The sequence below is a fragment of the Maylandia zebra genome, linkage group LG17 (genome assembly GCF_041146795.1).
Source record: "Maylandia zebra isolate NMK-2024a linkage group LG17, Mzebra_GT3a, whole genome shotgun sequence".
NCBI classification, from domain to species: Eukaryota; Metazoa; Chordata; class Actinopteri; order Cichliformes; family Cichlidae; genus Maylandia; species Maylandia zebra.
In genome coordinates this window covers 37825169-37849898 of record NC_135183.1, presented here as the reverse complement: position 1 = coordinate 37849898, position 24730 = coordinate 37825169, and the positions used below count along the sequence as shown (strand labels likewise).

The 24730-nt window shown below is 39.8% G+C and overlaps 3 long non-coding RNA genes across 3 annotated transcripts; all 3 read right to left on the bottom strand.

Moving 5' to 3' along the window:
- Positions 1-3993: 3993 nt before the first annotated feature.
- LOC143413220 (uncharacterized) lies at positions 3994-6002 on the bottom strand. The gene is made up of 4 exons (XR_013093845.1): positions 5903-6002; positions 4782-4887; positions 4463-4650; positions 3994-4184 (listed from the first exon to the last, which is right to left on the bottom strand). It is a non-coding gene; the product is annotated as an uncharacterized LOC143413220 (long non-coding RNA).
- A 5597-nt stretch (positions 6003-11599) lies between these two features.
- LOC112436263 (uncharacterized) lies at positions 11600-13365 on the bottom strand. The gene is made up of 3 exons (XR_013093846.1): positions 13267-13365; positions 12945-13132; positions 11600-12077 (listed from the first exon to the last, which is right to left on the bottom strand). It is a non-coding gene; the product is annotated as an uncharacterized LOC112436263 (long non-coding RNA).
- A 7692-nt stretch (positions 13366-21057) lies between these two features.
- On the bottom strand, positions 21058-22349 carry LOC143413167 (uncharacterized). The gene is made up of 3 exons (XR_013093773.1): positions 21908-22349; positions 21584-21771; positions 21058-21501 (listed from the first exon to the last, which is right to left on the bottom strand). It is a non-coding gene; the product is annotated as an uncharacterized LOC143413167 (long non-coding RNA).
- Positions 22350-24730: the final 2381 nt, after the last annotated feature.

Here is a 24730-nt window from a genome sequence, read left to right as displayed (position 1 = left end):
ATGCTGGATGCTCTTCTGAAGTCCAAAAATAGAATTTGTGTCGCCGTCTAGAATCACACCAGCAGCCTTTCACTTGTCAAGTACAAGTTCAAAAAACTAAATTATACAGCCCACAAAATAAAAAAGAATTAGTTGATAATTAAAAGTATATCTTTAGCTTAAGTCAGCTTCCTCAGCATGTTATTTTCAGGGTCAGGAATCTATATATCCCTGATCAAAGGAGGTTGGTTCAAGCCCTGACTGGGGCCTTTGAAAGTAGAGTTTCCCGTTCTCCCTGTGCCATGGGTTTCCTCTGAATACTTCAGCTTCCTCCCACACTCAGCTGACATGCAGGTTAGGTTATCTGGTTATATGGAAAAACTTGCTGTAGGTGACAGGTAGACAAAGTCCTCAAAGCGTATAAAATAAGTCCTAGTTCGTCAAAAATTAAATCTGACACCAGCCTTTAATATGCTGAGGAAGTTAGTTGGACCTTAAAAGTGTGCTTATGCAATAAAAAGCAGAGATTCCGCAATTCCGCCTGATCCGTTGAGGCTAATGCTGAATGTAAAGTTTAAATTCTGTGTAACCTTAACTTAGCATTTTTATGTCACACGGCTTTACAAAAAACCCCACAAACTACTGTGTGTCTCTGAATCTGTTAAAGCCTGTGAAAAATCTCAATCACTATTTTCCTTCAAGAAAATAAGAAAGCCTTCTGACACAAGAGAACTATGATTTATATGTTTTATAGATGAGTAAAATTTGCAGCAATTACAGGACATTCTTGATGTCACGTTTTCGGTCTGTTGCTCATTAAATGCTAGTGGGACTAATGCAGCGTTTCATACTGATCTATTATTAACTGCTAAAGATGGTTCAGTCTTTGTTCTGCTTGAATTAATCTTATAGTGTTTGTCAGAATCACTTACTACTTCCATTACCTCGCTTTGCAAAGTGCTCAGCCTCAGAGAAACCGGTTTAGACTGCTTTAGATCGTACTTGTTAAACAGAAAACCTCCAATGCTTCGTCATCATGAGCCTCTGTGGGCTCTATGCATGGTGCCATATTCCTGATTTACATGCCTTAATCAAGACTGACATGCAGATGACACCTCGATTTATTTCCCTTTAAACAGACAGAAAAAAAAAAAACCTCTCTTGCTCTAGTTAGAAGAGAATAAAAATTGAATATAATTTGGTTTGTCTTTCTAAAATTCACAATAAAGAATAGCCTTGTTTCTCTATCCAAAAATCTAAGTATGCTGTGTGACCTAAGTGCTGTTTAGACAAACAAGTATTTAATTACTGGATTACTACAAGCCAGAGTGCTGTAATATGAACTTCTAATCAAACCAGTTTTTCCAGCTTGCAAGGCACGTTTCTTTTAATGCTATGCTAAAGGATAGTGTGGTGACCCACTAGAGGGCTACCATCACACCCAAGCTTGGAGGAGGGCGTCAGGTTTATATTGTTGGATTATATATTTCTGAGCATAAATGACAACCATATATGCTTAGAGGTATATAATTGATTGCATATTGATAGGATGTTTGATCCTTAATAGTCTGCAAAGACTCTGTGTGCATTCCAGAGCACTCTGACACACACACACTCCCTGAAGCTATGTTTGTCTTAAGCTCTTTGTCAATGCGATTCATCAAACTCATTATCAGGATGTACTTGCCCGGTCAATTTGTTCAAGAGCCTCTTTTCATAGTTTGGAAATTCACAAATATACAGGTTTCCTACAGCGGTAAAGTTAGTTAATTTCCAAAATAAAGCATATGAATACATCTGGCTCCCATTTATTTGATAATCTTGAAGCTAAACAAACTAACCAAAGAAATTTATTTTTAAAATCCTTTCCTGCTACTGGCTGTGAAGCAGGAGACAACAAACCACTAAAGTTTTATATCCAGACAATGCTAGTACAGTGGGGCAAAAAAGTATTTAGTCAGCCACCGATTGTGCAAGTTCCCCCACTTAAAATGATGACAGAGGTCAGTAATTTGCACCAGAGGTACACTTCAACTGTGAGAGACAGAATGTGAAAAAAAAAATCCATGAATTCACATGGTAGGATTTGTAAAGAATTTATTCGTAAATTAGGGTGGAAAATAAGTATTTGGTCACCTCAAACAAGGAAAATCTCTGGCTCTCACAGACCTGTAACGTCTTCTGTAAGAAGTTTTTCTGTCCCCCACTCGTTACCTGTATGAATGGCACCTGTTTGAACTCATCATCTGTATAAAAGACACCTGTCCACAGCCTCAAACAATCAGACTCCAAACTCCGCCATGGCCAAGACCAAAGAGCTTTCGAAGGACACCAGGAAAAGTATTGTAGACCTGCACCAGACTGGGAAGAGTGAATCTACAATAGGCAAGCAGCTTGGTGTGAAAAAATCAACTGTGGGAGCAATCATCAGAAAATGGAAGACATACAAGACCACTGATAATCTCCCTCCATCTGGGGCTTCATGCAAGATCTCATCCCGTGGGGTCAAAATGATCATGAGAACGGTGAGCAAAGATCCCAGAACCACACGGGGGGACCTGGTGAATGACCTGCAGAGAGTAACAAAGTAACAAAGGTCACCATCAGTAACACACTACAACGGCAGGGAATCAAATCCCACAGTGCCAGACGTGTTCCGCTGCTGAAGCCAGTGCATGTCCAGGCCCGTCTGAAGTTTGCCAGAGAGCACATGGATGATACAGCAGAGGATTGGGAGAATGTCATGTGGTCAGATGAAACCAAAGTAGAACTTTTTGGTATAAACTCAACTCGTCGTGTTTGGAGGACGAAGAATACTGAGTTGCATCCCAAGAACACCATACCTACTGTGAAGCATGGGGGTGGAAACATCATGCTATGGGGCTGTTTTTCTGCCAAGGGGACAGGACGACTGATCCGTGTTAAGGACAGAATGAATGGGGCCATGTATCGTGAGATTTTGAGCCAAAACCTCCTTCCATCAGTGAGAACTTTGAAGATGAAACGAGGCTGGGTCTTCCAACATGACAATGATCCAAAACACACCGCCCGGGCAACAAAGGAGTGGCTCCGTAAGAAGCATTTGAAAGTCCTGGAGTGGCCTAGCCAGTCTCCAGACCTCAACCCCATAGAAAATCTGTGGCGGGAGTTGAAAGTCCGTGTTGCTCGGCGACAGCCCCAAAACATCACTGCTCTCAAGAAGATCTGCATGGAGGACTGGGCCAAAATACCAGCTACTGTGTGTGCAAACCTGGTAAAGACCTATAGTAAACGTTTGACCTCTGTTATTGCCAACAAAGGTTATGTTACAAAGTATTGAGTTGTATTTTTGTTATTGACCAAATACTTATTTTGCACCCTGATTTACGAATAAATTCTATACAAATCCTACCATGTGGATTCATGGATTTTTTTTTCACATTCTGTCTCTCACGGTTGAAGTGTACCTCTGGTGCAAATTACTGACCTCTGTCATCATTTTAGGTGGGGGAACTTGCACAATCGGTGGCTGACTAAATACTTTTTTGCCCCACTGTATGTGTTGGCAGGTTACGGAGAGCTCAACATCTCAACTATTGTTCCTTGTTATTGTTAGTTTGTCAGTCTGGACTGTATATCCATGGTGTTCAAATGTACCATTTGCATTCCCTTCTGAAGTTTTCGTGTAAAAGTCTTTGCAGCTTTTAGAATTGAATCACTCATTTGAGAAGAAAATTCTCAGAAAAGTAGGATAAGACTAGATCTCTGAAAGTTTTTAGTCAGTAAAATATTGTTATTGCGTAAACAATAAAGTACATTTACATTTGTAACCAAACTTCAAATGGGCAAATCATCATTCCCATCATTTATGTTAACTCTCTTAATTTTCTTGATAACTAGGAAGTCATTAGTAAGGATTTACCATACTAAGTGATTACATTCTCTGCTTTCACAAGTTAATACCCTGAGTAACATCAGATCTCTCAGTTTCACTTTTAGTGAATGACAACTGCTGGTTGAGTCATGAAACCAGTTGCAACTGGTTGCGCAGGCATCATCATCACTCCTGGCTGGACAGTTGGAATAGGCTGCATGTTGATGACCGTGTTATTGTGTAAGTTGATGACAGTTGGCGCTTTCTTGCGATGCTTTAACTCACGATGCATCTGACACCAGGAGCACCACTCACAGAAGCAGGAAATTGCAATGTCCTTACAGAGAGAGCCCTGCAGAAAGAGAGTACAAGCATTACAGATGTGGTGTAATTCAGGTGGAGGAGCAGGTCATCTACCAACCAGAGGTTTGGTAGATCAATCCGTGGCTCTTCTGGTCCACATGTCACAATATCCTTGCAGCAGATACTGAGTATGTGTGTGAATGTTTGACAAAAAACATTTAGGCATAGTTGAAATCAACTATGGATGTTTTTGTTTCAGTGAGTGAGACTTGTAATTCCCACTAAAGTCCAGCTTTGAGTTCAGTGTCATCATCTCACGGTTCATACCTTGATGCCATATCTGTTTCGCATGGCAGCTCTTACAGACAAAACTGCAGGAGGAACACAAACAGGTATCCCAAAGACTGCTAATACACCAGAGCCACATATATCACATAAAGGGAGACAGTTGTTCTCTCCAAATCTTCCTGAAACAGTGCAGGCGAGACAGGGGCAGCACCAGAATCCATAGCAGCCTGAAAAACACAGAAACGCATCAACAAAGTTGTAAGAAGTCTGAAAAGATGAAGGCAACACAAATGAGAAAAAAACTGTAGTCCTGAAAACACAAATGCAATTTATGAGACAAATTTAACTGGCTTCTTACAAGTATTTGCATCCTCAAAGCAGTCAAGGAGACCACTGTCCCAGTCTGTCAAGGGTTTTTCTGCCATTGTATGTTGAACTTCACCCACAGACACTGAACGATCACTCTGTGAAAGTCGAGAAGCAGAAAAAACAAAATAAAATGAAAATTAAAAGTACAAATTAAATGAAAGTTAAAATTTTGGAGCACTTTCTTTCAAACTACAGCCAAAAGGCATATGCCGTCGATCTCTTTAGTAATCTTTTAATTCTCCAATTAAGCTTTATTAATATATCCATAATTTACAGGACATTTTATATAACAAGGTAAATATACTAGAGCATTACAGAGAGAAACACCTAAACATCCACCATGAACAAGCATTTGGGGATGTTGGAAAAACAAGCTTTCTATAAACATCCAAGTGACTTAAAAGCAAACAGCAATACATGGTTGACATATCTCAGAAAGATGGCTTGTGTAATTTGAAACACGAGTACAGTAACGCAACTCTCTCCTGAACAGGATATGTAGACTGGTTTGGAAGTGAAAGTCTATTACGCTTACAGTTCAGACAGTTTAATGTACTTTAACTGTCTCTGTGACCGTTCTCAGTCATCCAGGTCATCGTAGAAGCTTCTTCAGTTCAGTTCAGAACTGAAGCTTCTCAAATGAAATGTGAAACATCTTCAAGAAACTTAAAGAACTCCAGATGCTTTTCTTTTCAAGCTCACTAATCTACTTTAACTGTCCTCTACAACACACAGCTTAGAATCTGGAGTTCGGTATGTGGTTTGCCTTTGGGAATAATAATTTAAAAAACAACACTAGAAACACAGGCTATTAAAAAGTATACCTCTCTCTTTCTAAGAACTTCGATACTGTTATACACATTTGAGTCTTTTTTTTTTGTTGTTGTTTCAGTTCATATAAACCTTAACGTTTTACAGCCACACCCTCATGATGGCCTCTGCTTCTCCAAAGAGGGCTAACAAACAAAACACACTGCGTGTACACCCATGTAATCCAATAAATTATAAAGTCAAAGCTTTCTCTTTGCAAACCGCCTCTAGTATCAGGTACAAAAAGTACTAATCACTAAGTTTATGTGAAAGGACTTGTAGAAAACTGGAAGGTCTTACCTGCCCCTCTGCGCACCTCTTAATGACTGAACGGAGGCTCTTTGGACTGAGTTTATTTCAGTTGGGTCAACACAAATAACACTGCAAAGCTTGAAACTCTGGAAACGGAAAAATGAAACTCAAAGTCCATTCAACAATGTCCTTCATGGCCATTGTGTTTTAACCTTTGAATACAAGCGCAGTCACCCACACAGCTGTACAAGCAGGTACTCACAGACTCACGCTATCTCGGTTGGCTACTGCCTCTAAATGTATCTGGTATTGTTAGTACTGTGTGCTGTTCATTAACATATATTATTTACTGCTGTTTATGCTTATGTTGGTTGTTGCTTTGTTTTCTCTGATTTTTTTTTATTTATTTATTTTCAGTAGGTGTTGAAGCAGATTCTAAGTGTTTTTTCCTTCCATCTCCTTCTTTTAAGTTTCTCCACAGCTTTATTCTTTCTTTTCTTGCCCCGAGTCTGTTACATTGTGATTGTAATAATTAAATATAAAAGAAATCCTAAAAATATTTCTTTAAAATATGGCTATCAAGTGGACCAATATAGCAAATGCATTTTTGTCCTTCAGACACAAATTCTGATTGCTACACTGGTGGACAGGACAGGGGAAAAAGAAAGAGGAAAAAACCTCAACTAAATCCTTAACAAGGGTGAAAATGATCAAATAATCGGGCAACTATGGGTGAAGAAAATTCAGGAGAAGCAGAAAAACCAAAGGAATTTGTTATCTTGAGTGTCTATGCTAACGATTATCTGACCTCACTTCTGACAGAAATTGAGGCTGTCAATCTTCCAAAGAAAATACAGAAGATATTAGCTAAGTCAAATTTACAGCTACCGTACACAAAACTGCCTCAAACAGTAGCAAAGTGATGGATGCATTCCAGCTGATGACCTGGAAAAGGACTTAGATATAGGGACAGACTCTTCACCTCTTCAGCGTGGTCTTGGACTAAGCTGGATCCTTGAATATGATGCCTTCATCTTCCAGGCTCCTAAGCAAGAATGATCCTTCACTTAGTCAGGCACATCCTCTATAGCTGTACATTGCTGTACATCACTGTATCGTGCAAGGCCCTCATCGGAGACCATACCACTGATCTATGTGACTGCTAAAGAAAAGAAATGGAATGCACAGAAAAACGGTGGGGTCGAACTCCGGTACATACCCAAATCGTATGTCTCTCTGTTGTCAATGCAGCACCAAAAACATTGTTTCTTCTCAGATGAGTCGTTTATTGAAACTACAGCTGTCATTGGCAAGTTTGTAACTATTATAACTAACTAACTATTTACAAAGGTTTTACACGTACGTATCCAAAAAATGACTCAAGAATTAGAAATAGGGTGGGTTTAAAAACTTGATTTCCCATTTCAAATCGATTTTCATTTGAAGAATATCGATTCATTAAGTCCTGAAATACATTTTTAAATATAAATGAATTTTGCCAGAAATGCCAGAATCTCAGCTAAAAGCTCACAAAAGTATTTCAACACCCACTAAACTGCTAAAACAGCAAACGATTGAAGAGCAGGTAAATGGTTTCCACATAAATATCTGAACACAAATTGCGGTTAGTCTGGCAACAATGGACACGCCTTTGGGTGCTGAAAGCTGACAGATTTGCAATCTCACAGACTGCACAGCTGCAGGCTTTGTCACTCTGTCCAAAATTCACTGATCCAACAGCAAAGGAAGATCAAAACTACACTTGAAAAACATTGTCATGAATTCCATCTTACTTTGGTTGTCTTGCTTCCACCACGAGAAAACCCATTAAAAATCCATTAAAAATCTCTATTTTTCTGCGTGATTCTCTTTGTTATTACCCACCAGTCTACCGTTGTGTAGAGCACTGTCGGCCGCTGGTTTTTTTTAAATTTTTATTTATTTTCCCAAAATTAGCTCTAACAGGAAAACCTAATTTCTGCTTTTCAATAACAAAGAAATTTCAACTTTTACAACTTATGCTAAATTGCAAAACGCTTATCTGTGTCTCTAACAAACTTCTAACTTTGCTCTGCTTCGCTTCAGCAGCATCAGATAATCGTCAAATGTTGATTCATGGTTTCCTTCAGTTTTTGATCTCCTGCAGATCGTTTTCAAGGGGGTCATAATGCTGTAAAAGACCAGGCCAAAAAGAATCTTGATATTTTTCAGTTTTATTCTCAGTTACTTTGACACGAAGGCATCTGCTGTGATCCTTGAACCTCTGATTAAGTCTCACAACTATCAGCTTTGCTTTTAATCCTAGATAGTTTACACTGAGTGTGTAATTGCAGAGAAATTGTCACGGTCCTGGATCGGTGACCCAGTGTTTTATACCTGTTTAATTTGTTTCTTGATTATTTGTTTTTCATGGTTATCAATGTTAGTGTTTTGGTTCCTGTTCAAGTATTTCTAGCTCTATTCCTGTTCCGTTTTGTGTCTGCTCTGTGCCTTCCTGTCCCATGTTTCAGGCCTCTGTCTCCCCGGTGACTACTCTCTTTTGCTTCCTCCCAGTCTTGTCTCATCTGATTAGTGTCAGCTGGTTTTCCCTGCCTAACTGCCATTTCTTTGTTTCCTTGTCTGTGTGTATATAGTGTATACGAGGATGTTGGTCCGTCTGTCTGTCATGCCCTGCTCTCTGTCCCCTCACGCTTCGAGGTTGTGAGATTGTTACATCTTATTATATCTTATGCTACCTTATACTTCTAATCAAAGAATTGTTGAATCATTATACAGTACATATACAAGATAAATGATCACAATTATAATATAATAATATATTTATAATATTTCAAAATCAAATTGAGGCAAATCAAATCATGACCTTGCGAATCAGAATTGAACGAGTTGTAGAAATCAGTGACAATATCAGCCCTAATTAGAAAGTCCACTACACAGACTCGGTGGCACAATGCTGCAAAGCAAAATGCAATCTAGCTAACAGTGGGACATGGAGAATTTATAAACGACTTTATAAACTTTATAAAATGGGTGAAGAACCTTTCAGACCGGAATCTCACTGAACCTGAAAAGAAAGTATTAGCTAAAGGTCTCAATTTTGCCATTTCTCCGCAACATTCGCCCTAGTGATGGGTCGTTCGCGAACGAAATGGCTCTTAGAGCCGACTCTTTGACGTGAACGACGCGAGCCGGCTCCTTATCGCGAGCTGTCTCCTTATCGCCAGCCGTCACGTGGTTTTTTTTTTTTTTTTTTCTTTCTCTCAGCCTCTCTCTCGCACTTTTTTTCCGTTTCACTCTGCACGCGAGCCTTGTGCTTTACGCTGGGCAGAGGGGGGAGGGGCGGTAGTTACACTCAGTAGCACAGGAACAGAGCCAGAGAGAGAGAAAGAGAGCCAGGGACAACAACATCACATTAGAAAGGTATAGTAATCATCCACAACTATTTTCGGTTGCAGATGATAAAGGATTGAGAAAGTTTATTCATGCAGGTCCATATGACAGAGAATATGCATGTTCTTTTAGTTTTCATATTATAATTTATATTTAATTTTGTTGTGGTTTGCAGTGTTTTGTGTTCTTTTCACTTTAAATTTGTGAAAGGAAAAAGCTGAAAATTTAAATAGTTAAAACTTGAAATGTGAATAGTTGATTTTTGTATTAGATGATTTATTTATTACATTTTATGTGGAGTGAATAAATAAAAGTATATTTACGGTGGCCCCTAGAGACAAAGCACACACAAACTTCAAATCACGTACGAACTCTGAAGCATGTACAAACTCCAAAACACGTAAAAACACGTACAAACTCCAAAACACGTAAAAACTCCCAAACACGTAAAAACACGTACAAACTCCGAAGCACGTAAAAACTCAGAAGCATATAAAAACTCAGAAGCACATAAAAACTCAAAACACGTACAAAAAACAACAGAAGTGCTCCAGGATGCTGGGTGCAGTGTTGAGCCTTTGTTATCTTGTGGCTACACAAGCCAGCAAGTACCAATGACCGGATTTGGTGTGTGGTAATAACAGGTAAATGAACTTTTTTTTAAAATTATTTGAATATATATATATGAGTGCCTGTGTATAAATACACAAACAATACACACATGCTTTCAATTGTGTAATTTAAGTGATCTAGTAGCTCTGCTTTGGAAGTTAAGTTCATGCTAGAAATGTGTTTTGGAGTTTGTACGTGTTTTGTCTCTAGGGGCCACCGCATATATTTATATATAAACATATATAAATAAAACCACTTGTTTTTACGTTAGTAATTCCTTTTGTGCATAATTTTATATTATTGTTAATAATAAATTAATTAAAGCAACAAAACAACCTGAAGAGCCGGTTCGGAGCCGAAAGAGCCGGCTCTTTTTAGTGAGCCGAACCGAAAGAGCCGGATCTCTAAAAAGAGCCGGAAATCCCATCACTAATTCGCCCATAGTGGACCTCATCACAGCCACAGAAACCGCCATATGGATTAATAAATCATCACAGACAGAAGCAGAGCAAATCAGGATGAAAGTCTCAGCCACCCTCTCCAGTGCCAAAGTCCCGCCGTCTAACCTCACATTACAAGAAAAGAAGGCCGTCGCTTCCCTGAGCAAAGACCACAACATCACTATATTACCAGCTGATAAGGGAAGATGCACCATGGTCCTAAACACAACGGATTACCAGACAAAGATCACTACTCTCCTCAGTGACACCAGACACCAGCGATGGAGGATAAGAAAGACAGATGCAACAACATTGTCATCCCCTATGTAGCCGGTGTATCAGAGAAACTCAGGAGAGTTTTCTCCAAGCATGACATCCTGGTGCATTTCAGACCCAGCAACACGCTCAGACAGACACTGGTTCATCCCAAAGACAAAACTCCAAAACACAAACTTAACAATGTGGTGTATGCTGTGCAGTGCAGCGAGGAATGCCCAGACCTCTACATTGGAGAGACCAAACAGCCACTTCACAAGCGCATGGCACAACATAGAAGAGCCACCTCCACAGGACAAGACTCAGCAGTTCATCTGCATCTAGAAGACAAAGGTCACTCTTTCGAGGATGCCAACGTTCACATTTTGGACAGAGAGGACAGATGGTTTGAAAGAGGAGTGAAAGAAGCCATCTATGTCCACTGTGAGCGACCATCTTTGAACAGAGGCGGTGGTTTACAACACCAACTGTCTGCCATTTATAATCCAGTTTTGAGAACCCTCCCCAGACGCCTTAACGCCCACTCACATCCTGGGCCAGCTGACCTCAGGAAATCACATGATGGGGTGGGGCCAGGTTTCACAATGAGCTCACCCAAAACCCTGGCTGATTGTGACCCACACCCATTTTCACGCCTCGGCTCATGTGATTAGGTAGAGGATCATCAGGGGGGTCCTTTGTCCCTCTTTGGGGGGAAACTCCCACTAGGTTTAAATCTGGGACTCTCCACCATTTGACCCTAGAACTGAGGAAGCTTCTCGGATGAGAGGTGAAACGTCTTCAAGCAACTTAAACAAGTCCAGACGCTTTTCTTTCCAAGCTCCTTAGACTATGATGACCTGGATGACTGAGAATCTTCATATTGAAAACACCACAAGGACACAACCACACAGTGCATGACACAAAGCATCAGTGTAAAATCTGAAACAAATGCTTCATGGTGGATCTTTGCAGATTTTAAAACTGAATCACTCATTTGACCAGAAAAGTCTCAGAAAAGTAGGATAAGACAACAAAAATGGGGTGCAGATTTGTTTTTATTGAGCCTGTAAAACATCGCTATTACTTCAACAATAAAGTACATTTACATTTGTAACTAAACTTCAAATGGGCGAATCATCATTCCCATCATTTATGTTAACTCTCTTAATTTTCTTGAAAACTAGGAAATCAACAGTAAGAATTTAACATACTAAATGATTACATTCTTGCTTTTACAAGTAAATACATGAGAACACACTCTGAGCAGCATCAGATTTCTACGAGTGTTACTTTGTTTGAATGACCACTGTTGGTTGAGACATGAAACCAGTTGCAACTGGTTGTGCAGGCAGCATCATCACTCCTGGCTGAAAAGTTGGAATAGGCTGCATGTTGACAACAGTGTTATTCTGTATGTTGATGACAGTCGGGGTTTTCTTGCGATGCCTTAACTCACGATGCATCTGACACCAGGAGCACCACTCACAGAAACAGGAAATTGCAATGTCCTTACAGAGAGAGCCCTGCAGAAAGAGAGTACAAGCATTACAGATGTGGTGTAATTCAGGTGGAGGAGCAGGTCATCTACCAACCAGAAGTTTGGTAGATCAATCCCTGGCTCTTCTGGTCCACATGTCACAATATCCTTGCAGCAGATACTGAGTATGTGTGTGAATGTTTGACAAAAAAACATTTAGGCATAGTTGAAATCAAATATGGATGTTTTTGATTCAGTGAGTGAGACTTGTAATTCCCACTAAGGCTACGTTCACACTGCAGGTCTTGATGCTCAATTCAGATTTTTTGATCAAATCCGATTTTTTTGTCTGCTCATTCACACTACAAATAAAATGTGACAGCAAACGTGCTCCAGTGTGAACGCTCAAAGCGGCCCGCATGCGCAAAAGAAGACGTCACACATAACGCGCTCTGTTTAGACCCAGAGCAAAAAAATATTGTTTGACTGATGGCCCTTAATATAAAGACTTCGGATTGTACATTTCCCAATTTTTGCTTTAAGTTATTGTGTTATTTACATAATAATGTAAATAACCTAATAATTATCCTTATTGCTGTTTTAGAGAGGAGCGGTGCTTCAAAGGATAGTTGCAGATTTCTGTCAGAATCTGCAGATTATACAGTACAAATAAAATGTTCACGTTGTCTTCCCAAGAGTTTCGCTGGATGGCCAGGCAGCGTTCACGATGTCTTCTCCGGCGGTGATAATTGGCGTCTGTCTTGTGTCAGTGACGTAAAAGACGGATTTAATGCGACATGACCGTTCAAACAGCAGTCGCTTTCTAAAACATCGGATATGTATCGGATTCAGTACCGCATACGAAAGTGACCCAGGTCGAATTTGTTCAGTGTCATCATCTCACGGTTCATACCTTGATGCCATATCTGTTTCGCATGGCAGCTCTTACAGACAAAACTGCTGGAGGAACACAAACAGGTATCCCAAAGGCTGCTAATACACCAGAGCCACATATATCACATAAAGGGAGACAGTTGTTCTCTCCAAATCTTCCTGAAACAGTGCAGGCAAGACAGGGGCAGCACCAGAATCCATAGCAGCCTGAAAAACACAGAAACGCATCAACAAAGTTGTAACAAGTCTCAAAAGATGAAGGCAACACAAATCAGAACAACTTGTAGTCCTGAAAATACAAATATAATTTATGAGTCAATCATATTTAAATGGCTTCTTACAAGTACGTGCATCCTCAAAGCAGTCACAAAGACCACTGTCCCAGTCTGTCAAAGGTTTTTCTGCCATTGTATATTGAACTTCACCCACAGACACTGAACACTCTGTGAAAGTCGAGAAGCAGAAAAAGCCAAATTAAATGAAAATTCAAAATGTTAATTTTGAAGTTCTTTCTATCAAACTTGTTCACGAGACCTGAGACATTCAAATATTTGTAGCAATGGGAAAGTTTAAGTAGAGAAAAAAAGTATATGTTGTGGACACATGCACATAGATATGAAACCAAAGTGCATGTTAAGGATATTGTGGTCATTTTGTAAGTCGTCAGTTAAGCTTGATTAATATATCCATAATTCACAAGACATTTTATATATCAAGGTAAAAATTCTACAGCATTACAGAAAGACACCCCCAAACATCGATAATGAACAAGCATTTGGGGATGAAGGAAGAACAAGCTTTCTATACACATCCAAGTGACTTTAAAACAAACAGCAATACGTGGTTGACATATCTCAAAAGTAAACATCTGAACAGGATATGTAGACTGGTTTGGAAGTGAAAGTTCAGACAGTGTAATCTACTTTAACTGTCCACTACACCAGACAGCTTAGAATTTGGATGTGGTTTGCCTTTGGGAATACTAATAACACACATAACAGTTTACATAAACCTTAGATTTTTACAGTCACACCGTAATGATGACCTCTGTTTCTCCGACCACTAAGTTGATGTAAAATGAATTGAATGAAAACTGGAACATCTTACCTACTATTGCTGGACACCCTTTGCGCACCTCTGAAACTTAATGAATAAAAGGATCCTTGGCTCTTTGGATAAGGAGTGTCAGTGGCATTTGGGCCAACACAAACAATGCTGCCAAGCCTGAAACTCTGGAAATGGAAACATGAAACTAAAAGTGACTTTCCATTATGTGGTAATTGCGGGGGCGATCGTGGCTCAAAGAGTTGGCAGTTCGTCTTGTAACCGGAAGGTTGCCGGTTTGAGCCCTGGCTCGGACAGTCTCGGTCGTTGTGTCCTTGGGCAAGACACTTCACCTACCGCCTACTGGTGTTGGCCAGAGGGGCCGATGGCGCGATATGGCAGCCTCGCTTCTGTCAGTCTGCCCCAGGGCAGCTGTGGCTACAACTGTAGCCTCCACCAGTGTATGAATGTGAGAGTGAATGAATAGTGGAATTGTAAAGTGCTATATAAATGCAATCCATTATTATTATTATTAATAACTGCATTCCAGGTGGTTTTTAAAGGAAAAGCAAAAACAACTGAAAAGGGTGCTTATTATAAAAGAGAGTCCTAAGTGCTAAAAGAAAAATAAACAGTTAAGTGTTTTTCAGTTGCTTTTTGGAACAGGAACTAATAATTATAATTATCATGTTTTTCTTCTTATCTTAAGAATCCTCAAAATACCGATCTGTAACTTTGATACATATGTGACCACACCATGCCAGTGTTACACACGTAGGGAATTGATAAGAATTTAGCGATTCTTATTCCAACATTGATATCCCTCATTGATTAAAATCCTTATTGATTCTTGTCAATGGAAAATTGTATTTAGTAGTCAGTATAATCTTTTAATGATATAAGTTTGCATATGGTAGAATACTACATGTAATCATTTGTGTTTAGAAGTATATAGTTGGTGGCATATTGAAAGAATGTCTCATTCTAGGAGGTCTGTAACATTCCAGGGTGTTCTGGCGTTCACCCCCACATCCTAGGAGCATGGGAGAGGTCGTACCTTGTTTTATTGTTTTACGGTAGGATTAACGTAGCTATGTCAGTTTTAGTCTAAGTGCCTTCTTTACATATAGATGAACTGTTGGATTTTCCAGACCAGCAGGTTAAGGGAAGTCGTTTATGCGGTCTCACACACGCACACACACACACTCGTACACCTCCACATTCCAATGTAAGAAACAAACGCTCACTGAAGTATAAATAAAGACCGGGGCAGTTTCTCAGCACGAGTCTCAGTGCTGGAGGCTCGCCCTTGCTAGCAAGAAGTTCTGTGTGTTTCTCTTCTCTGAGTCTCTACTGAAGAAGTGTTTTAGAGTATACCTCTTAACAATTCTCATTTGCTCCAGTTTGAGAGTCACCACCATCTCTAAGTAGCATATCAACGACATTACATTCATGCAAACTAATTACACGGTGCGTGGTCAAATGTTTGTGAATGTTGTTTTCCCTCTTTGTTGTTATCAGTGTTGGGGTCATAACTCCAAAATAGAAAAGTAAAAAAGTTGTTACACATATTACACAGAACACTTTTCTTAAAAGTAGTGCAGTATGTTACTTATTACACCCATGAGAAAGCCATGTTGTACTACTCGTTGTTACTTTCCTGTTACTATGTAAAATGATTTGAAACACAGTGTCTCATAATTGTGTGGATGCCGTAGGCAAAAGTGGTAAGACTTTTGGTGCTCATAACTTCTATACTTTTTGAGATATTGAATTTTTTTTGCAATGTTTTTTGCCTATTTCTGCATATTATCAGTGGCCTCACTGATTTTCCTTGCCGGGTTGACCTGTGTTTTAGCTCAGTGAGATGAGCATCCGTTCTCGGAGTGGGAGGCCTGGGTTCAAATCCCGCTTATGGCAACATTTCTTTCAGTCAACAGTTAAACTTTTTTTAACTCTTTTCAACACAAATTTAAGCTTTTTCACCCCTTTTCAGCACAATTTTCAGTTTTTTCACTACTTTTCAGCACAAATACCAGCTTTTTCAGCTGTTTTCAGCACAAACCTCTTTTCAGCAGAATTCTGCTCATTCAACTCTTTTCAGCAGAATTCTGCTCATTCAACTCTTTTCAGCAGAAATTTTGCTGATTGAACTCTTTTCAGCAAAATTTTCAGTTTTTTCTGCTGTTTTCAGAAAAAACCTATTTTCAGCAGAAATTCTGCTGATTCACCTCTTTTCTGCAAAGTTTTCAGCCTTTTCACCTCTTATCAGCACAATTCTCAGCCGCTTCTGCTCATTTCAGCACAATTGTCAGTCTCTCCACCACTTCTTTGTGAGAAAGAGTTTGGCGCAGTGAGATGAATAGCCGCCTACAGACCAGAAGGGCCAGGTTTGAATCCTGCTCAGGGCAACATTTTTTTTTTAACGTAGTATCTCTGCCAAGTCATAGAATTACTGCAATTTCATAGTTTTTTTTTTTTAGGAAATCTGTTATGTTATAGTATTACTACTAAGTCATAGTATTTCTGCCAAATCATAGTCACTAGGGGGCTGACTGTTTACTAAGTGCATCAGTGTAAATAGGTCATCTCTTGTGTTGGAGTGCCCTCTTGTGGCGCCTTTTGGGTAGTGCCTTAGTAAACGTGAACCAAGCAAAAGCCTCTTTTCAGCAGAATTCTGCTCATTCACCTCTTTTCAGCAGAAATTCTGCTGATGGAACTCTTTTCAGCAGACTTTTCAGAATTTTCACCTCTTTTCTGCCCAAATTCTGCTTATTCACCTCTTCAGAAAAAATTTCAGCCTTTTCACCTCTTATCAGCACAATTCTCAGCAGCTTCTGCTCATCATTCAGCACAATTGTCAGTCTCTCCACCTCCGCTTTGTGAGAATGACTTTGGCTCAGTGAGATGAGTAGCTGCCTTGAGACCAGAAGGGCCAGGTTTGAATCCTGCTCAGGGCAACATTTTTTTCAACTTTTTCAGCTTTTTTCAGCAGACATCTTCAGCGTTAAGGAATCCACACAGCATTTTCGCAGGAAATGCAAATTTTTCTAGTTGCCAATTAACATTATAAACCTGTGGCTACAGCCCCACACACCAACACTAGTCCCTGTCCTAATGAGGACACACATGTTCTTTCTCTTAGTATTTAAGTATGAACGCAAAGCTGACAACACAAAGCAAAGATAAAAACCACCACGGAGAGACTTCAAAGCAATGATTCTACTTTATAACCATGATGATGAACGTTAGATAGAAAGCATTTACGTAGAAAGAGCTTAGAAAGAAAGTGCTTGTGTGAATGGGTGAATGAGGCAAACTGCGTAAAGCGCTTTGGAGAGCTCAGATGCAGTAGAAAAACGATATATAAGAACCAGTCCATTTACCATAATCGTCCCACAACCTGGTCAAGGAATGGGCTCAGCCTCGACAAAGAACTTATTTTCAAAACTAGTTCCCCTCTTCCAGCTGTTTAACTTTATCCTTGAATGCTAACTGTTAAACATCAAGGATCACCCGAAAATTTGCAGTATTTAGGGGTTTTAAGGGTTTTCCCTCGAAACCTTAGACTTCCTTGCCACACTGATGAGCTTTGTCATTCCTCATATCAGGGTCTTTCATAAGGAGAACTATTCTAGTCAATGAGGAAACAGAAGTCTGTCAACAGTTTTAGTTGTGAAAACACTGATCAATGGGCAGATCTCTGCATCATGTTCTGGTTTGACCAGATCAAACATACTTCATGTCTCAGATGTAAATAGCTGCTGTTAGAACTTCAGGAACCAAGGATGAGTGAAAAAACTTGTCTTGGTGTACTTGCTGGTGTACTTCTCATGTATTTACTTGCAGACTTGCTGTTATTTGCCCTGTCGCAATGTTAGCTAAGTTGTGATCCTTTGAAACATGGTGCCACTGAGTCTGTGTAGTGGAAGTACTAATTCTTGAGACGTTTTTGGGTACATACATTTAAAACCTTCGTGAAGAGTCATTGGTGTAATATAAAGCGTGCAACTCAAGCCTCATCAAGGCACCAGCTTGGTTTTTACCATGATGAATCCAATGTAGCGCTGTCCGTCTCCATTAAGAGCAAGGGCAGCGTTGATGAAATCTGTAATTTCAATCAACAACTCATCTGAGAAGAAACAGTGCTATTGTTGCTGCATTGAGAACAGAGGCAATGAGACATAAGGTCTGGGTATGTACAGGAGTTCGACCTCTAAAAGGGAGTCTTTCTGTGCATTCCATTTCTTTTCTTTGGCAGTCACATGGATCAGTGGTAAGGTCTTGGATGTTAGCCTTGCACTGTACAGTGATGTACAGCTATAGAGGATGCGCCTGATAAATGAAGGACCATTCTTGCTTAGAAGCCTGGAAGATTAAGGTCTCATATTCAAGGATCCAGCTTAGTCCAAGGCCACATTGAAGAGGTGAAGAATATGTCCCTATGTCTGTGTCTGAAGACCTTTGCCAGGTCATCAGCTGGCAGTTTTGTGTAGCTGTAAATCTGACTTAGCTAATGTCTTCTGTATTTTCTTTAAAAGCCTGACAGCCTCAATTTCTGTCAGGAGTGAGGTCTGATCATCATCAGCGTAAGCATTCCAGATAACAAATTCCTTTGGTTCTGCTACTCTGGTTCTCCTGCTCGAACTTTTCTTAACCCATAGTTGACTGATTATTTGATCGTTTTGTTCAGGGTTTAGTTCTTTACATCAGTATTTATTGTAGCTTGAAGAGTTTCTCGTGTGCAGAGGTGTTAAAGAACTATATTCCTGGTGCACAGACGGTAACTGAAATGTTGACTATTGAAAACTGCCTGTTTCATTCCTTGTGTTGGTCCACCATCTTGTGGTGTATTTAAGAACTGTTTTTAATATATTTTTGCATTCTTAGCACAATAAGGAGAATGCATTTCCTTAACAGGACTGTAGTGTGAATGTAGGGGTAGCTGCAGCTGTAGCTCAGGTAAGCAGTTCAATCTCCGTGTCCTCCAGTCTGCATGCCAAGTGTCCTTGACGAGATACTAATCCCAAGTTGCTCTCCGGTGCGTCCATTGGAATATGAATGCATGTGAATGTTAGATAGAAAGCACTTACATAGAAAGAGCATTTAAAAAGATTACTGGTGTGAATGGATGAATGAGGCAAGCTCTGTAAAGTGCTTTGAGTGCTCAGAGTAGAAAAGCATTATATAAGAACAAGTCCATGTGTGGGGCCTGTTGCTCTGACCTATGCAATACAAATATTTCTTATTTGCATTGTAATATCTTGTTGTTTTTTTTGTTCCTCTTCTCAGAAATCACACCATGTCAAACCCTTGTACACAGTCACAGTGAAAATACAACTCGGAATAGCTTACATCGACAGTGAATTAGCATTACTTCCATAACAAGTTAGGACACACTCATATCCATACCAACATAGCATATTCAGCATAGAACAGACAAGTGTTTTATAGACCTGCAGGACATTTCCTAAAGGGTTGTTTATTGATAAAAATAAATTTAGAGTAATTTCAGACTAGGGATCAATATTGCTACTCTTCAACCAGCAGCATTCACAGACCGGGGTGAGGTGACTGACAGTTAACATCTTTTTAATATTTAATAGATACTAAGAATCATCACGAAAACACGCACGCACACACACGTTGGGTATTCATATCTTGTGGGGACATATAATTGACATAATGCTTTCCCTACCCCCTTACCCTAACCCTAACCATGAAAAATGAATGCCTAACCCTAACCCTTACCCAGTGGCGGTCCTAGCCTGTTTGGTGCCCTGGGCGAACACCCCCTCTGGCAACGACACAGGAAATCATTCCTGCCTGTGGCCATCTCACTCTACAACTCCTCCATCTAGTGGAGATATCATCTGAATTTCAGGAGCGGGACCACTTCACGCCCCCTCCGGCCTCAGGCCCCCCCCGGCCTCAGGCTATAAACCCCCCCTTCTCCAATACCTTCTGTTTTCATTTTCATGCCCCACCCTGCCCCCCCTTTTCTTTCCTCTCTTCTCTTCTCCTCTCCTCTCTTTCTTTCCTCTATTTATTTCTCGTTAGTACATGGGGATCTGCCCGGCCCGAGAGCCGTTGCCAGTCCCCTTCAAGGCCTTCCCCAAACCGCAGCACTATTCACACTTCCTCATCCCCATTGTTACCAAGGATGTGGTCCCTGCTAGTGAAATACACTGTAAACACTGCAATAGTTAAGCCATTTTACACACACTCTTTTCTACTCTGTAATGTTCTTGTCAATTTTCTTGATATTTATTTATAATCACTTCTGTTCATTCTTGATATTTATAATTGAGTGATCTGTATATATTAGTGCTATTTCCTAAACGTGTAAAATCTGTAAGACAATGTATTGTTTGGAGTTGGTCTGTTACTGTTACTATTTTTAGTTCTATTTTTCTTCTTGGATCAAATGTAACCCTCATAATTTCCTTAGGGATTAATAAAGTATTCTGATTCTGATTGTTTCAGGATGAGCTGCCGTTATCCAATGACACACCTGCTTACCTGCATCTTTTGCTCATTTCTCCTCCTCTTCTTTTCTCTTTTTTCTAAACTGAGGACCTGATGGCTTTGAACTTTTCTTGTCCATCTTCCATTGGTTTTAATTTTGCACTCCAGTATGAACACCCATCCCTCAACCCGAGGATCACCACAACATAACCTAATAGACCTACACCTTAGTTCACAGATTCACTTTGTCTAAGGTTTATTTCTGGGATTTCGCATAACCCAGGATTCAAATCATGAATACATAATGGGCTTGGATTTACAACATTATGAATGAAATGTGCTCTATTTTGTAGCAGGGTTAGTTTGATGCTTTTTCGTTCTTTTTCCAGATTCAGTCTTTTGTGTTCTGCTAACCTGTATTTATTTATTTATTTATTGTTGTAGCAGGAACTCTGAGCTCTTGTCTTTGTTTAAATGGAAATAATTTGGACAGACTGCATGACATCAAACATCAGTATAAAGTCTGAAAGAAAAGTTTTATGATGGACTTTTGCCATAGTTGGCTACAAAAATGAGCCCTGAAACTTTGGTTTCATCTTTGTATCTGATTTCGTCATTTTACTATTTTTTACCAAATGAATCTCAGAACTATAGTGAATCACCAACTCTCACTATCATCATCATTTCTCAAAATATAACTGTTAAAGGAAAAAATATTGAGGATTATTAGGAAAATAATACAAATAATTGATCATACAATTCAATTAAAAATTATTAGAGGCTCTGATTTCACTGATAAATACATTAAAGCTAACTCAGAGCAGTGCCACTGTGAGTACATAACACCTCCTGGGTTAAGCAACAAAACCAGCTGTGGGTGGTTGTGCAGACACCATCACCGCTGGTAGCTGGGCAACTGGAACAGGCTGCATGTTGTAAACAGTGTTGTTCTCTATAGTGATTACAGTCGGGGTTTTCTTGCGATGCTTTAACTCACGATGCATCTGACACCAGGAGCATAAGGCACAGAAACAGGAAACTGCAATGTCCTTACAGAGAGAGCCCTGCAGAAAGAGAATACAAGCATTACTTTGCTTTTTCTTTCCACTTTTAGTTCAGAGTATGTCATCGTCTTGCGCTTTATACCTTGATGCCATATCTGTTTCGCATGGCAGCCCTTACAGACAAAACTGCTGGTGGAACACAGAGGGGTATCCCACAGGCTGCTAATGCAGCAGAACCAAGTATGTCACATAAAGGGAGACAGTAGTTCTCTCCAAATCTTCCTGAAACGGTGCAGGCGAGGCAGGGGCCGCACCAGAATCCATAGCAACCTGAAAAACACAGAAACACGTCAATAAAGTGGTAACAAGTCTCAAAAGATGAAGACGATACAAATGAGAAAAAAACCTGTAGTCCTGAAAACAAAAATACAATTTATGAGTCAATCAACTTTAACTGGCTTCTTACAAGTATGTGCATCCTCAAAGCAGTCACAAAGACCACTGTCCCAGTCTGTCAAGGGTTTCTCTGCCATTGTGTGCCAAGATGCTATAGGATTGCTCTGTGAAAGTAGAGGAGCGGGTAAACCAAAGTTAAAGAAATGCATCTGCAGAAAGAACCGTCTGTTGTGTAGGACATCTAGGCAGTAGATGATCAGATTAGATTCTGGAGCACCTTGTAGCGAAGCTTGTTCATTCAGAAACCTTAAATTCTTAAAATATTTGTTCCAGCGATCGCTAAGATTAACTACGAAAAATAGAAAGAAGAACACTGTACTGTATGTTGGCTACAATTCAAATATATATACATGTAAAAAAAAAAGCTTTCTACCTCAGAAAATTACATAGTTCCTTCGATTAGAAGCAGCATCTTTTTATGGTTGAATAAACACAAACAAACTGAAACTATAGGCTCGGAGAAATGAAAAGTGCATTGTCTGTAATTCTTCAGTTAAATCTGATTTATACATCCTTGATTCCAAAGACTAAGATTGAGCTTTAAAAACGCAACAGCGTCAGACAGAAAAACACCAGAAACACCACGAGGTAAAACACTGACTTTCCTAAAACATCCAAGTTCATTTTAAACAGTCACGAGGTTGAGAGTACAGTTCAATATAACCTGACCTCTACACAAGACAGCTTACAGTCTGCAGCCCTGCATATAATTCACCTTTGCAGATAAACAGTTACCAATACAGAGAGTCAATAATAAACAGGAAAAAAAACACTCATCTCTTTCTAAGAATGTATCAATTTACATAAATTTACTTACATTTTATTCCCTCTGTCATCACATCTCCTACAGCGTTATACATCCAGTATTACACCGTGAACCATAAAGGAATCACACTAAACGATAGATGATGTAAAATTCATTGTAGAATAGTGGAAGGTCTTACCTGGTCTTGCTGGACTCCCTGTGTGCACCTGTGATAAGGAATATAGGAAAGGATGTACCTTGTAATGGGAGTGGCTTAGAGTTGCCATTGGCTTGACACAAAAATGCTGCAAAACCTGAAACTATAGAAACAGAGAAAGGAAATCAAAAGATCATGCCCAGAAGTTCCTCTATATTTTTAATGAACTTTTCTCTTTGTGTTTTAAGTGCGTTCAAGTTCATTTTAAACATACAAACAAATGCAACATCTATATGTCTGTTGAAGATAAATGTCAAAAAACATACACATATAAATTTACTTTAAAACAAAGTTTCCTTTTATTGTTGTTGTGTTTCTTAAAAAAACAAACGGAAACTGCTGATAATAGTCATGATCATGTTCTAGTCTCAGGTGACTTAGATGTGACTGTTAACGTACACAGGTACGTTAAATTTTTCCAGATTTTTTTAGGGGTCTGATAGTTTGAATAAAGACATTTAGCTGTCATATCAAAAGCAGCATCAGCTTTGTAATTCAAGTAGAGAATCAACAGTTTCTTTATTCATTCATGTATTTATGTCATGGTCCTGCGGCCATGACTCAGTGACTTTGTGTTTGTGTTCCTTATTGTTATTATTCTCTTTATTATTCTTGGGCTGTTTTGGGATGGTTTGTGTTTTGGGATTTTAGATACTGGGTTTTGGGTTTGTGCTCCCTCTATTGGTCCCTGGTGTTAGTGTTCCCCTGTCTCATCAGGTTAATCAGGTCCAGCTGTGTCTCCCACCTGTGTGTGATTTCCCAGTGTCTCTTTGTGTACTTATAGTGTGTGTTTTCCTCTGCTCCTCGTCGCGTCGTCTGTGTTCATCCTCTGTGTTACCCTGCGTACTCTGCATTTCTCCGTGAATCCCCTGCGTGCTCTCCCTGCTGTTCTCCCTTCATGTTCAGGTTTGCCACTCCCTTTGTGTAGTTTCTCCCAGTTTAGTTCATCCTTAGTTCTGTTTGCCATCTCCACTTTATGTTCAGTATTGTCAATAAATCACCTTCACATCTGAGTAAGTGCTGCATCTGAGTCCTCCTTTCCACTCTTCACACGGCCGCTGCCCCGGACCGTGACAATTTATTTATTTTGAAATTTAGTGTTCCTTGATCTGGGACAAAGGAACACACACACACACACACACACACACATATATATATATATATATATATATATATATATATATATATATATATATATATATATATATATATATATATATTAGGGGTGCAACGATATTCGTATCGATATTGAACCGTTCGATACAGTGCTTTCGGTTCGGTACGCATATGTATCGAACAATACAACATTTGTAATTTATTTTATCAACTTTCCTTCTGACGATGCTGTCTGTGTTGAGCGCTCAGTGAATCTGCGTTCGACTGCTCCGCCTAGGGTCGACAGTGCAGCCTAGGCGGAGTAGTCGAACGCAGATTCACTGAGCGCGCAACACAGACAGCATCGTCGGAAGGAAGAGCGCAGGGCAAGCTAGCGAGACAGAAGTTAAGCTCTCCTTGCAACATGGACCTCCCCCACCCTCATTCAGATCTGGCGTTTGGAATTATTTTGGTTTTCATGTGACGTATGACGCTGAAGGTAAGCGAGTCATGGACTAAAGTAAAACAGTATGTTGGATGTGCCATGCAATGCTCAATTACATGGGTGGGAGCTAGTGTGTTAGCACAGTTAGCTCGTTAACGTGTTGGCCGTCTAGCCCCATGCACGGGGCGATCGGCGGTAGCTCGTTAACGGAGATTTGCCGTGTTGTGGCGTTAACGTCATTTCAACAAGATTAACCTGAAAGCACTAGTGGGAACACAACGAATATGACTGCACATTTACGCCGACATCATCCTAGTGCAAAGACAAAAAC